A 12,536-nucleotide genomic window follows, 5' to 3' on the forward strand; every position below is an offset into this window, starting at 1 on the left:
AAACCTATGTTTTAGAAAAATTACATTGTTAACTCTGTGGAGGACAGGTGGGAGGGGGGAGAGAGTTGAGGTAGGGAGACCATCTAGGAAATTATTAAAATAGTCTAGTCACTAACCTCTCTGAGCCTCATTTTTCTCACCTATTAAATGAGGGGGTTGGGGCTCTGAATTTATGATCTTATCTACAATTCCTGGCAGCCATATGACTCAATCTGGATTGGAAGCTGATAAACAAGAGGGAGGGCCTTTTAGTTTGCCGGCACTACCCTTGCCTCAATTCATTGAATATGTACATGAATCAAACTCAGAGAAGAGGGGGAAAGAATCTCTTAACAGATGACATGGATTTGTCTACCACAGTTTGTGGCATGTAGATGCACACCACAGTGTCAGGCAGAATTGTTTTAGAATTGCTTTCTAAACTAATTTTTGCTAACCCTCTTCTGTTCTGGAATGTGCATATTGACGTCATCATCTTTGTGGCAAGACAGGCCAAGATAATTTCCCTAATTGTAGGCTTCACCGACACATTTTTGTGCCAGCACTGAAGGGAAGTAGGTGGTATTTCAAATCTGTGAATCATCACTGCATGCACACTCCTTCACAATACGATTCTCATAGATTTAAGAGATTTGAACTCCAGCCAGTATAATAGAGACATTTATTTTAAAATACAGAAATGTGCCCATATAAAGTCAAACCACAGTACCAAACACTCACTTCACATGTGGGGGATTCTGGGCTGCTTTTATTTATAATGTCAGATAGTTACTGTATTACATGTTACCCACCAAAGAAGGAGCCATTCAAATAAAAATCAAAAGTGCTTTGTTACTAAGTATGATTATATGTTAATTATTACTTTGTTATGAGTAAAATCCTTTTTTATTAGACTAAAATGGTGGTTTTGGTTTGGACAAAGTCAGGGAAAGAGAAAATAAATGTGAAAGCAAGGCTGAAAAGGAACACAAGTGATCATCTCCCCTTCCTTCCTTATTTGATAAATGCAGTTTTAACTGTTTCTTGTTCTTTAAAAGTTGTTTTCCACATGGAAAAGAACAAATGAAATATTTCTGAATAAAAGTGTGGGGCAGAATTTTTGCATTAGGTAGAATGAAAAGACAGTGGCGTACAAGGTGGTGGACAGAGCACTGGCTGTCACATCGGGAAACATGTGTGTTCTCAGCTTCCAGCTCTACTGCTGCTGCTGCTGCTGTGTGGTTTGGGGTAGTTTACTTCTGATCACAGACTCAGGGCTGGAAGGGCATGCAGAGATCATGTGATCCAAAGGTTTTCAAGTTTTGGAATCTCAGGACCCCTTTACACTCTCAAAAACTGAGGACTCCACTAAAAAATTTTATGTGGGTTATATCTATTGATATTTAACATATAGAAATTAAAATAATAGTATTATTATGAAAACAATTTTAATATTGTGGACCCTTGTGGGTTCCCAGACCATGCTTCGAGAATCAATGATCTAGTCAAACACTTTCATTTTTCAAACTGAGTTTCATCTGTAAAATGAGAGGGTTGGATTAATTCCATTTCTCACTAACATTGAGTCTGAATGAGTTAGTCAATCAATCAATCAATCAATTCATAAGCCTTTATTAAATGTCTACCATAAGCCAAGAACTGTGCTACCTGCTGGACATATAAAGACAAAAATGAAACAGTCCTTTCCCTCAAAGAGATAGGAAGCAATTCATCCCATTTCATGGCTAATAAGAACATCTGTATGCAGCAAAGCTGTTCAGTGTAGAATAATAGCAGTCCTTTAAGGCGAAGTACTAAATCAAATCAGGTGTGGGAGAAAAATCTTCTTTAACTCTTAGACATGTAGTAATGTATCAGCTGTTCCTTTCCCAAGGCCAAACTAGAGCTGAAGTCAAGATGATGCTTGTCTATACAGGGCTGAAGAAATTTCCATTCCCTCCAGCCTAGATGATGAAATCATAGAAAGGATTAGGTAGCAAAGAGACAGGGGTGTTAATGTGTTCAACTAAATGCAAAGATGAATCTACATCCTGTTATGTCCTTGTGAAACAAGAAGAAATTTCCTGATTGAAACAGAATAGCTTGGCCATGCCCTTAATCCTTAGAGCATAATTAGATTGGCCATTCCTAGTGGGTTACACAAAGTAGGTGCAAATATTCCCTGCCTAGTTCCACTCTTACTTATAGAATTTTTAGAGCCCTGTTTCCTGCAATGCATAATTAAGGGGCTGGTGTTAAATGACGATGAAAACTCTTTTAATTGTCTATGGAACTGGAAGAACCAATGATTCAGGAAGTCATGAACTAGAGCTGAGCTGGAATACAAAACAGATGACCAACCCATCTCTTAACCTCTCTTTTTATTCCTGGCAGTGAGTGAAGCAAGCATTGCTATTAGTTTTTTTTTTGGGGGGGGGAGGGGTGCCTGGGAGGGGGAGGACAGAAGGGCAACTGCCCTGTGTTCCACTTGGCTTCTAAGTGTCCTTGAATACACAGCATCTCTGTTTAATTCTGTGAGAGGAGTGTCCAGGTGTGAGACCAAGAGAGTCAGAGGTCCCATCAGAAGTTCCATTGGTGACCAGATTGTACATTCTTGGACAATTCCTTTAGCCTCTCTGAACTTCAGGTTCCTCATTTGTAAATTTAGGGAAATAACATTTACACTGTCTACCTCATGGGATTGGGATTATCATGGGGGCTATTATAAAAGGTACTGGCTGCCCCTTGTTAAAGATTTTTAAGCATATTTTAGATGCCACTTGTTGGTTATGTGGTAGAGGGGATTCTTGGTCAGCTGTGGGCTGGACTAGATAGCTTCTAAGTCCATCTGAATTTAATGTTTTATGATTGTATGAAAGATATTTTTAAACCATGAGGCATAGCTATCACTATGACAGGACAACTGGGGCCTTTGACTCTGACAAAATTTAGTGGCCATTGATAATATTTACTTTAGTCTCATAGAAACAAGTGGTTAATACCAAGTTCTCAAGAATAATTGGTTAAAATAGGAATTCTAGATGATTACTGGTAACTCCTCCCCAGCCTGAGCTTTCCCATCTCTAGACTTCCTAAGAGTATTTGGGGGCCCACATCCATGGCAGTTGATCCTGGTGTACTTTGTGCTAACTTTCCTAGTTACAAAAATTGCTAGCTATGGCTCTGCCTGGAGATTCTCTATAAATGCTATTATTATACATGAAGTACTTTGCTCTTAGATGGATTCAGATAGTCTCAGTGGAACTATGCCCCTCACAATATCTAATACTAGATGCCCAGTACTTCTTTTTACTAACTCTGAAAGCCTCAAATGTGAGTGGCCTCTTTATCCTCCATGTGCTATATCATCCATCTTCCATATTTTCTGTTTCAGAATGAATATAAAGTAAAGGAGTTCTAAGTGGTAAGTAATTTGTTACCGACCTCTGTCATTCTGTAACTTTCTGTCTATAAAATGAAATGAAATTCACTGAATAATGAAATTATTGTCCAAATAATTTTTAAAAAACTATTAATGTACATCTGTGTTGAGGAAAAAATATATGTGGTAGGAATTCTGACTTAAATAGTCAAATAAATAAGCCATCTAGATTGATTTCATCAGAGAATAATAGCATAGCTTTCCCTATGTAGCCCTAAGCCTGGAATCCTCATGTGATTATATTGGCCTTATATAAATAAACACTAAGGTAACATAGGACTGACCCTTAAGGACTCATCCCTTAAGGCATGCATGGATTTGCCCTTCTTTGTGGGTTATACAGAGCATGTGTGATGTTCTCTGCCTGGTTCTAATATAAGATACAGAGGCTTTGTGAACCTTCTTCTAGCTATGAGTGACTGGAGCACTGGGACTGTGGTGATGAAGATTCTTCTAACTGGCTGAGTTAGAAGTTGCTGAGTGTGTATTCAAAAGGTTCAAGTGAACAATCTCTTCACTAGCAGCTTTCAAATGAGGAGGACTCCTGTGAGCTGCCTGGTGGGAGAGGGACAGGAGCAAGTTCTATTCCTACATCTGGCTGCCATGTGTCAGTAAATACATGGTACCTTTGTTTCTCTTATTTCTTTTCTGATTTAGTTAAATGGATACCTGGACCCAGAATTGACTAGGTGAAGATCTTGTGAGTATCAGAAAGTCAGAAGAGCTGTCAGAGGTCCCCCTTGGCAACCAGAATTAGTAGCAGAGACTATTGGAATTGGTGGTAGCAGCAGCAGCCAACTCTGGTGAGGAGTTAGTTGAGAAGTGCAGTAACTTGACTGACCCAGCCTATCAGTGGATTGACCCATTGGCTGAGCTGTATCCTTGCCCTGGGAATACTCTACCCTGAAGTATATTTAGTGGGTACTCTAGAAAAGGAGGAAAGGATTTCCTAAGTAAAGAATTGAAAGCAGGGGCGGCCAGGTTGCTCAGTGAGTAAGAGCACTGGCCCCAGTGTCGGGAGAACCTGGGATCGAATCAGGGCTCAGATATTTAGCACCATACCCAGAAATAACTGGCCATATAACCTTGAGCAAGTTACTTAACCCTGATTGCTTAATAAAAAAAATAATTGAAAGCAATGCTGCAGTCCCATGAGTGGTATATATATATATATATATATATATATATATATATATATATTCCTCACTATTGTGCTTTAAAATTTACACTCTCCCTAGACAATGTGTTTTTACAGAGTTGACTTTCCACCCAATTTGAGGGAGATGATCTTGTAACTACTGTTCATGCTAAGCCTTCTCAATATATGTCATTTTCTGAAAGCTAAATGATGTCACCTTATTGATCCAGATAAGGAAGAGCAGAACAGAACTGAACAAAATTGCTTGTGAGCAATGATATTAGAAATCACAACTCTGGAGGATTACCTCTAGAATACTGAGAGGGGGAAGTAGCCCCCTCAGGGTGATTCAACCTTGCCATGCAAATGAGGTTTGGGAGAGCAAGCCCAGAGGGAGTACCATACTAGTGTCTGAGTTTGTTCCCTGTCAAACTGTAAAAATGTTGAGTGGTGAGTGATTGTAGATGATGTGAACTAAGGCATCATTACTAAGCAAAGTCTGAGGTTACTTTTTTCCCTTTTAAATTAATTAAAAAACAATTTAAACTCTTACTATGTACAAAGCTATACAAATAGAAAAGAAAAACAGTCTTTGCTTTCAAGAAGCTCCCATTCCAGTGGTGGAAACAATACATATAGGAGGACTCAGTGGCAATCAGATGGGAAGTTTCAATCTACTATGTGGTCCTCAGGGTGCAGCATCATAGCAAATGCTAATATATCTTCTGTATTATCATTTCCATGAATAAAACTATATTTTTTTCTGATGTCAAATCACTTGTCAATGACAAGGACTTTGATTATAAGAATATTCTTTTCTGCATCTTCAGTAGCCACCTTCAGATGTCTCCCTTCCCCCCCAATCAACACCCAATTTTTTCTGTAGTTAAGTCAAAAAAAAGTTTGCCACTGTAAGAAAAAGTCACCCCTAGTTATAGATCCTTGAGAACAATGAGGGTGGGGTTAGCCCCGTGACCCAATTAAAAACTTTTAGGAACACCAAGTTTAGGAAGGGTTAACAAACTTGGAAAAACTCTCTACTTGAGCTCAGATCTTTTTCCTTGTAGCCAATTTGTTCTCTCTTGTTGTCCTTGAACTGTTGACTCTGCCTGCTCCCTTGGATCCCACTCATTGCTGCTGGGTACCTCTGAAACCTGGACCATTTCCAGGACTCTTGGATAATCTGGTGATCCTATGAACTACCCTTACCTCTGGCCCTTCACAGACCCAGACTATACTGCTCTGACTTGTACTGCCCCAATGGCATTGTGCCCTACTTGACTTCAGTGTGATCATGGAAGACTCCTAGGTATTCCAAGGAGGGAGACCACAATGAAAGCAAAAAGCCAAAACCAAAACCAAAACCCTGAATGAATTGTGCTCCACTTATAGTTAACTAAGAGACTCTTTTATGGAACATTATCTTTCATGTGGTAGAACTCATCCATTTGAAATTCTGTGAAGTAAAATTTCTCATCTTAAGGAACTGATACTATAAGGACAGCACCTGTGGTTTCATTAATACATGAGGAAATTCAGTTCACCTATGCAAGTGAGTCCCTTCTCAGTAATTTGTAGTCTTAGAGAGTTGCCTAGACACCTAGAGCACTGAAAAGTTAAGTGATTTGGGGCGGCCAGGTAACACAGCAAGTAAGAGCACCGGCTCCAGTGTCGGGATGACCTGGGGATCAAAACTGGGCTCAGACACTTAGCACCCACCTAGAAACACCTGTCCATGTAACCTTGAGCAAGTTACTTAACCCCAATTGCTTAGGGGTGGCCAGGTGGCTCAGCAAGTAAGAGCACTGGCTCCAGTGTCGGGATGACCTGGGAATCAAATCCGGACTCAGATACTTAGCACCACACTCAGAAATAACTGGCTGTGTAACCTTGAGCAAATTACTTAACCCCGATTGCTTTAAGAAAAAAAAAGTGATTTGCCCAGGGTCACACAACTGATATGTGTTTAAATCAGAACTCAAATCTAAGTGTTCCTGGTTTCAAGGTCAGCTTTCTATCTACTATGCCACCTGCCCCTTCTAACTAAGATTATGTCTGTTAATTCCTTCCCCAAATGAAATATCTGTCATATGGAGACTAACATACATTGTCACATTAATGAGGACATTGTCTGATCTATCTGGAGCACAATTTTAAACATGCTTACGTTGCTCAACTAGATTGGTGATCTTATCAATTTTGGGAATTCCCTGCCTTGGTGAAGATAATAACCTATACATGCCTGCCCATCTTATGTAACTCTTGTCCATGCCCTCTCCAGTTTGCCATATAAGGTCCACTCAGTGTTTCAATAACCTTCCTCTTCTTTTCCTGACATGGCAAGGGTACTTGTGGAATACTGGCTATCTTATTTTTGCCAGCCCATTTTCTCTTCCTATCCTACAGTTCCTTAACGAAGTCTTTTTACCCCTATATTTCTTCAGAGTTCCTTATTGGTTATAAGTTTCAGCCTCCTTAAACTCATCATGTGTCTGCCATAGATAGTTGTATGCCATGACTAAGTCTTGCTCCCATACAACAAAACCAGTAGAGCACTATTATTATTTTTAATGGGCTTTTGCTTTCATGAGAAACTTGGGGTCAGTGTAGAAGTTTTGCAATTTCTTGAAGACAATCCAAACCACTTTTCTGTTCCTGTTCAACTCTGGACCCAGTTTGTCCGTTTGTACTATCTACCCCACACATACCTATTGATGAACAAGCTCTACAGGCTGTCCATCCAAATGCAAGTTGGAACTTGGGCAGTAGACATTCTTATATCCATTTGGTCTTTCTTATGCAGATGGACAGGTAAAACTACTTTTCCTCCATGTGACTCTTCATTGTCATTTATCCCTTCTCTCTAACTCTAGGGGATTTTGTTGTTGTTTGTTCTGTCTTTTTCTCTTAAAGACTAGCCTTAACTCCAAATCACTGTGGTTCTCATTGATTGACCAACAATAGATCCCAGGTCAAGCCTTACTTGGTTGTTGTTTGGGCCCTAATTGATTCAGAATATATGTAAATAACAAATTTTTCTGTTTTGACCAGAACCCTGAGAATCCTCCTCTCCCAGATCTTTTTTTAAAAAGAGGTTATTCTTTGCCTCATTTCTTATTAAGCCTTAATCAGTGAATGGGCATTGCCTCAATCAAACTGAAACCTGCTAAAGACCTTAGCTTGAAAAAGTCAAGGTCCCTGATGCATCCTGGGCCATCTCCAGTTGTCCGATCCATATCTGGCCACTGGACCCAGATGGCTGCAGGAATCCTCCCTCACTGAAGTCCAAATCACCTGCATATCATGGCATCACCTTCCTCATGTTATGGTCGTCTTCAAGAATGAAGGACAAACAGTAGCAAGATTATCATATTAGGGTCCAAGTGTAGTAGTTCCACAGTCTTTGATGGAGAAAACAATTTATTGTAATGATTTTTGCACATCTTTTCCATTTTTTGTATTCCCCCGTCCATTTTCATCCTTGAATGCCTTTAGGATGAAGCTGCTTATTTGGATCTCTTGCCGAACTTTGTTTCTCCTCCATTACTCTCTGCTTTATGAAACAATATTGTTCATAATTGTCTCTCATCCATAAGATTTTGTCAATAAATTTATACTCTAAACTAGTATTTATTGCCTTTGGCAGTCATCTTTCTCCATTTGCTAACTCAGATGTTTGCTGATTAAGGTGCTTTCTTGGCTTTTTTGGTTTTCTTGTGGCAACTAATTTTTATTGGTTAAACTTCTGTATTAAAATAATTATAGTTGGTGTAGAAATCCTTTCTGATGTCCATTTCTCATTGATCTTCAGTTATTTGTGAAATAGTTTAGTGTCAAATTGGTTCAATTGTTATATCTTATATTTTTCATTTTTCCCCCATCTTAGCTCTGATGTGTTAATGTACTGTATATAGCAGTGTAATGACTGTTCATAATACCTAACTCTACATCCTTAAAGTATCTTTTCTCAACTGTTAAAACATAATCTATTTAATTTTCCAGTCCTGCCAATACTTACCAATTCTTTCCTTGAAGAAAATGTTTATAAGAAGTTTTTTGTGCAATCTCCAAGTCTTTGGCATCTCTCATTCCTTCTTCCTAAAACATGCTTTTCTATGTATTTCTACCCATTCTTATGTTTTCCCACCTTTGCACTGAAATCACTATGTATCAGAGTATATATTAACTTTTTTTGTAGGGTCTTATTAAATTTTTGTACCAACTAGTTAGAAGTGTTCCATACACTACAATTATTTTCATAGGGTTTGTTTTTTTTGCAGTACCTATCAGTCAGCTGTCTGTGTACAGTCAATCCATGGATACATTACAGTTAAGATTAGGGGAGAAAAAAAGAAGAAATGAGAAAAAATTGCATATACATATATGAGAAAAATGTGTATGTATATATTTTTCTCATTTGTCATAGTCATATCATAATTACTTATAACTAATATAATATATAAAATAATACATTTTATACAGCTGACTTAAGGATAAGAATTCTTTGTTGTTCACAATCTTTAGAAGGGTAAGTCTTAAGATAAGTCTTAAAGAGTAAAATATCACCAACAGGAAAAAGATAGTTTTATTTATATATTGTCTTTAACAGATCTAAAATTTCATTAATAAGGAAATTCACTCCAAGAGTAAAGATTGTAATAATCTATTCATATCTTTTTATCCTGTACAACTCTGGTCTCTCAAATTCTCTGTGGTAGACCCATGCACCCTTTTAGAGACCTTCCTCTAGGTCTCTTGCCATCAGTTCTCCCTCATTCTAATTATATGACTGAATATGGTATTTTTGGGGGGCAATACCCTAACAAACCACTTTGGTTTTGTAGTCTCTCTGAGATCCATAAGGCTAATTTGCAATAAGCTATATTTAATCTAAATATGTCCTTTCTTCCTGCCTAACATTCCTTCTCTTTTTTGAACTTGTCTATGCTGGGGCAGCTAGGTGGCGCAGTGAATAGAGCACCAGCCCTGGAGTCAGGAGGACCTGAGTTCAAATCCAGCCTCAGACACCTAACATTTACTAGCCATGTGACCTTGGGCAAGTCACTTAACTCCAATCACCCTGCCCCTCCCCACCTCCAAAAAGCAAAAAAACAAAACAAAACAAGCAAACAAAAAAAGGGAACGAATTTGTCTATGCCTAGACACTTCCATGATTCATGATACAACAGAAATCTTGCTGACAGATCTCTGGCTATTTCCTACTGGTTTTAGATGTCAGAAACAAATCAGACATATTGAAGTAAGAACTCACTTTTATCTGTAAAATCCATGGCCCTTACCCGTCCTGCTGTCCTAATAGTCAAGCTGTATTAAGTAGCCTGAATGTGTGAACTGTCCTAATCTGTGGAACTGTTCCAATGTGGTATTTGACAGTTCCCTTAATTTCGACATGTTGGCGCTTAGTCATAGGGTAGTGGGTAGCCAAACCACTTCAGCTTTCGGCATCAGCTCCCAGTCCTAGTGGACAGGACACCAACTTTTTCCTTTGTTGATTAGAAGTGACTGGTTAGATGAAGCTAGATACACCAAGGTGAAAGAGTAGTCTATTTATAAATTTAAGATCCATAATTGAAGGGGGACCATTTCTAGCATCTCCAGTCAGTAACTTCTCAGATAGAATAAGCCAAAAGGAAGGTACCTCAGGATTCTCGTCCCATTCTCTCAGGAGAAGTTCCTCCAAGGAGTGCCACTCCTGGTTGGGGATGCACCCAGGAGAGATGGGGTCAGGCGGAAGAGGATAAACACATCCTACAGAATCCCCATTGGGACAAGGGTGGACTCCTTGGAGGAGACAGGTAAGATCTTGACTTCAAAATCTCCTACAGAAAGATTTAAGAGAAGTTCAGTCCTGATTTAATGTTGTATCTTGCTATGTGTTCTGTATGTATCAGTTCTGTAAATGATGAAACTAAGTTTAGGAATAATAGATTCCTTACTTACTTCAGAGAGAAAGGGACCTTATACAATTAGGAGAATAAGAGAATGGAAATGGTGTCTGTTTTGTTTGTGCTTTGTGCTAACTCATAGCTAACAGGTATTTTTTTTTTTTACCTGTGCCTTTTCTTTTGGCATGCATGATTAACCAAAAGAAACAGTCTATAAAAAATATTAAAATATACATAAACTCAAAATCTTTCCAGAACCTATATGCAGGATAAACAATGCTTGTACTTCTACCCTTGAACATATGCCCTATGGTCCCCCAATTTTCATGTCTTGTAGGGCATGTTTTGTTAGGAGGTACGTGTCCCTTGTGGTCCTTGGTTAGTGACATTTGTTGTATATTTATTATACTATGAGTTAATGTCTAATCAAATGGAACATAAGTTGTGCCCATTTCCCTCTTCTCTAATGTCACCTTTGTATCTCAATAAGGGGACTGTCCCCTTCTGATTCTGAGTCGCCCATGGAGGATTGCCCTCCCTCCATTTAGATTGTATTGATCCAAAGAAACACTAGGGTCTTTCTATGAATTGAAGAGTGGAGAATGTGAGAATAATTCATTTGAACCCCTACTCTATCCCAATCAATATTAATCAGTTTGATATTTTACATAAATCGTGTAGGGATAATTAGATAAATAGGTTCTTATAGTGGGCCTCAAACTTTAATGTAATGTTCACCACTTGTTTACCAAGTTATGAGGCTCACTTGTGCAACCATGAAAAGACTGTCAAAGATATCTCCATCCTGTTTTTCTCAAATTCCATGTCCAAACCCAGCATGGGTGGGATGCTTTGATAGTTTGGAAAGTCCCCCAATTTATTTTTGTACCTCTGGACCTCTCTCTGTCTTGTCTAACATGAAGAGCTAGCTATCTTATAACCACTCAGTCAGTGGAGATGCCCATGCTTCACTCACCCTGTGATCCCCCTTGCTGATATGTCATTTTTGGCCCTCAAGAGCAAGGTCTTTCAACCAATGAGATTCTGTATTTTGCCATGCCTCTTTTGAATAGGGTTTCAAACCCTATAAAAACAAGACCCTGCAAGAAGGGGGCATCTCAGGTTGTGAGGAAGATCTGAGGTCTACTTCATTAGAAGGGACCACGGACCCTTTAATAAAGTACCATTGACTCAGAGTTTTGCCTCAATCTCTCTTATTGTAGGTTGGACAATTTTAATCCCCACAGTAATATGCAATAGTCTTTTCACACTCATTATGTTTCTCTTTATTTGTTTGTATATGTCTCCAAATAATTAATGAAGATCTACAGGATCAAAGGAGAGGAAAAATAAAGAAAAGAAAAAGTTTGCATAACAGCAAGGATATCATAAAATGGAAATGAGGAACAATTAAATCAAGACTGAACAGATGAAGGAGAAGAAGGTGATTTATTTGCTTTTTTTCAAATCCAAAACAGATGTGGGTATAGTAAATATGGACAATAAACAATCATTTGATAAACAAATATATTTAATCAAGTTGCATACTTTGGGACAAAAAAACCCCACAACATTTTGCCACCACCACTACCACCCTGCTTATGAACCATACTTTGTAGTAGGAATAAGAACTACCTTCATTTTATCAGATAATAGTTTCTATCAGCAGCAGGGCACATAGCATAATCCTGTTTAACAAATGCCATAACTCTTCCATATACTTGTCTCTAGTAGATACTTGGAATTGGCATAATAGCAAAGTTATAATGTAATTTAAAAATTCTTAATCTCTTGGATGATTCTTGCTGGTGCTTGATATGATCATTTTAGGATCATAAGATTTGTAACTAAAATCTAGAGAACATGGAATTCAACTCCTCCCCCCCTCCTTTTTTTTTAAGCAGATGTTAAGGTATCTCCTATTTTTTTTTTCCTGGATCTATGATTTCATCAGTGTAGAAGATTCTCCCAATGTAGAAATTTCCTTCTTTGATGAAAGTCAACAAGTATATGGTAACTTATGCTCTTAGAGAATTGGTTGGGGGCATGAAGAGGTTAAATGACTTTTCTA

General features: G+C 38.4%; 1 long non-coding RNA gene across 1 annotated transcript; it reads left to right on the forward strand.

Moving 5' to 3' along the window:
- Positions 1-2,226: 2,226 nt before the first annotated feature.
- LOC138148949 (uncharacterized) lies at positions 2,227-12,302 on the forward strand. Its single transcript, XR_011165209.1, has 4 exons — positions 2,227-2,372; positions 3,374-3,403; positions 10,246-10,375; positions 11,789-12,302. It is a non-coding gene; the product is annotated as an uncharacterized lncRNA (long non-coding RNA).
- The last annotated feature ends 234 nt before the right edge of the window (positions 12,303-12,536 follow it).

The sequence above is a fragment of the Petaurus breviceps genome, unplaced genomic scaffold (genome assembly GCF_028583685.1).
Source record: "Petaurus breviceps papuanus isolate PSGF00001 unplaced genomic scaffold, PetGlider_PUasm1.0 90842, whole genome shotgun sequence".
NCBI classification, from domain to species: domain Eukaryota; kingdom Metazoa; phylum Chordata; class Mammalia; order Diprotodontia; family Petauridae; genus Petaurus; species Petaurus breviceps.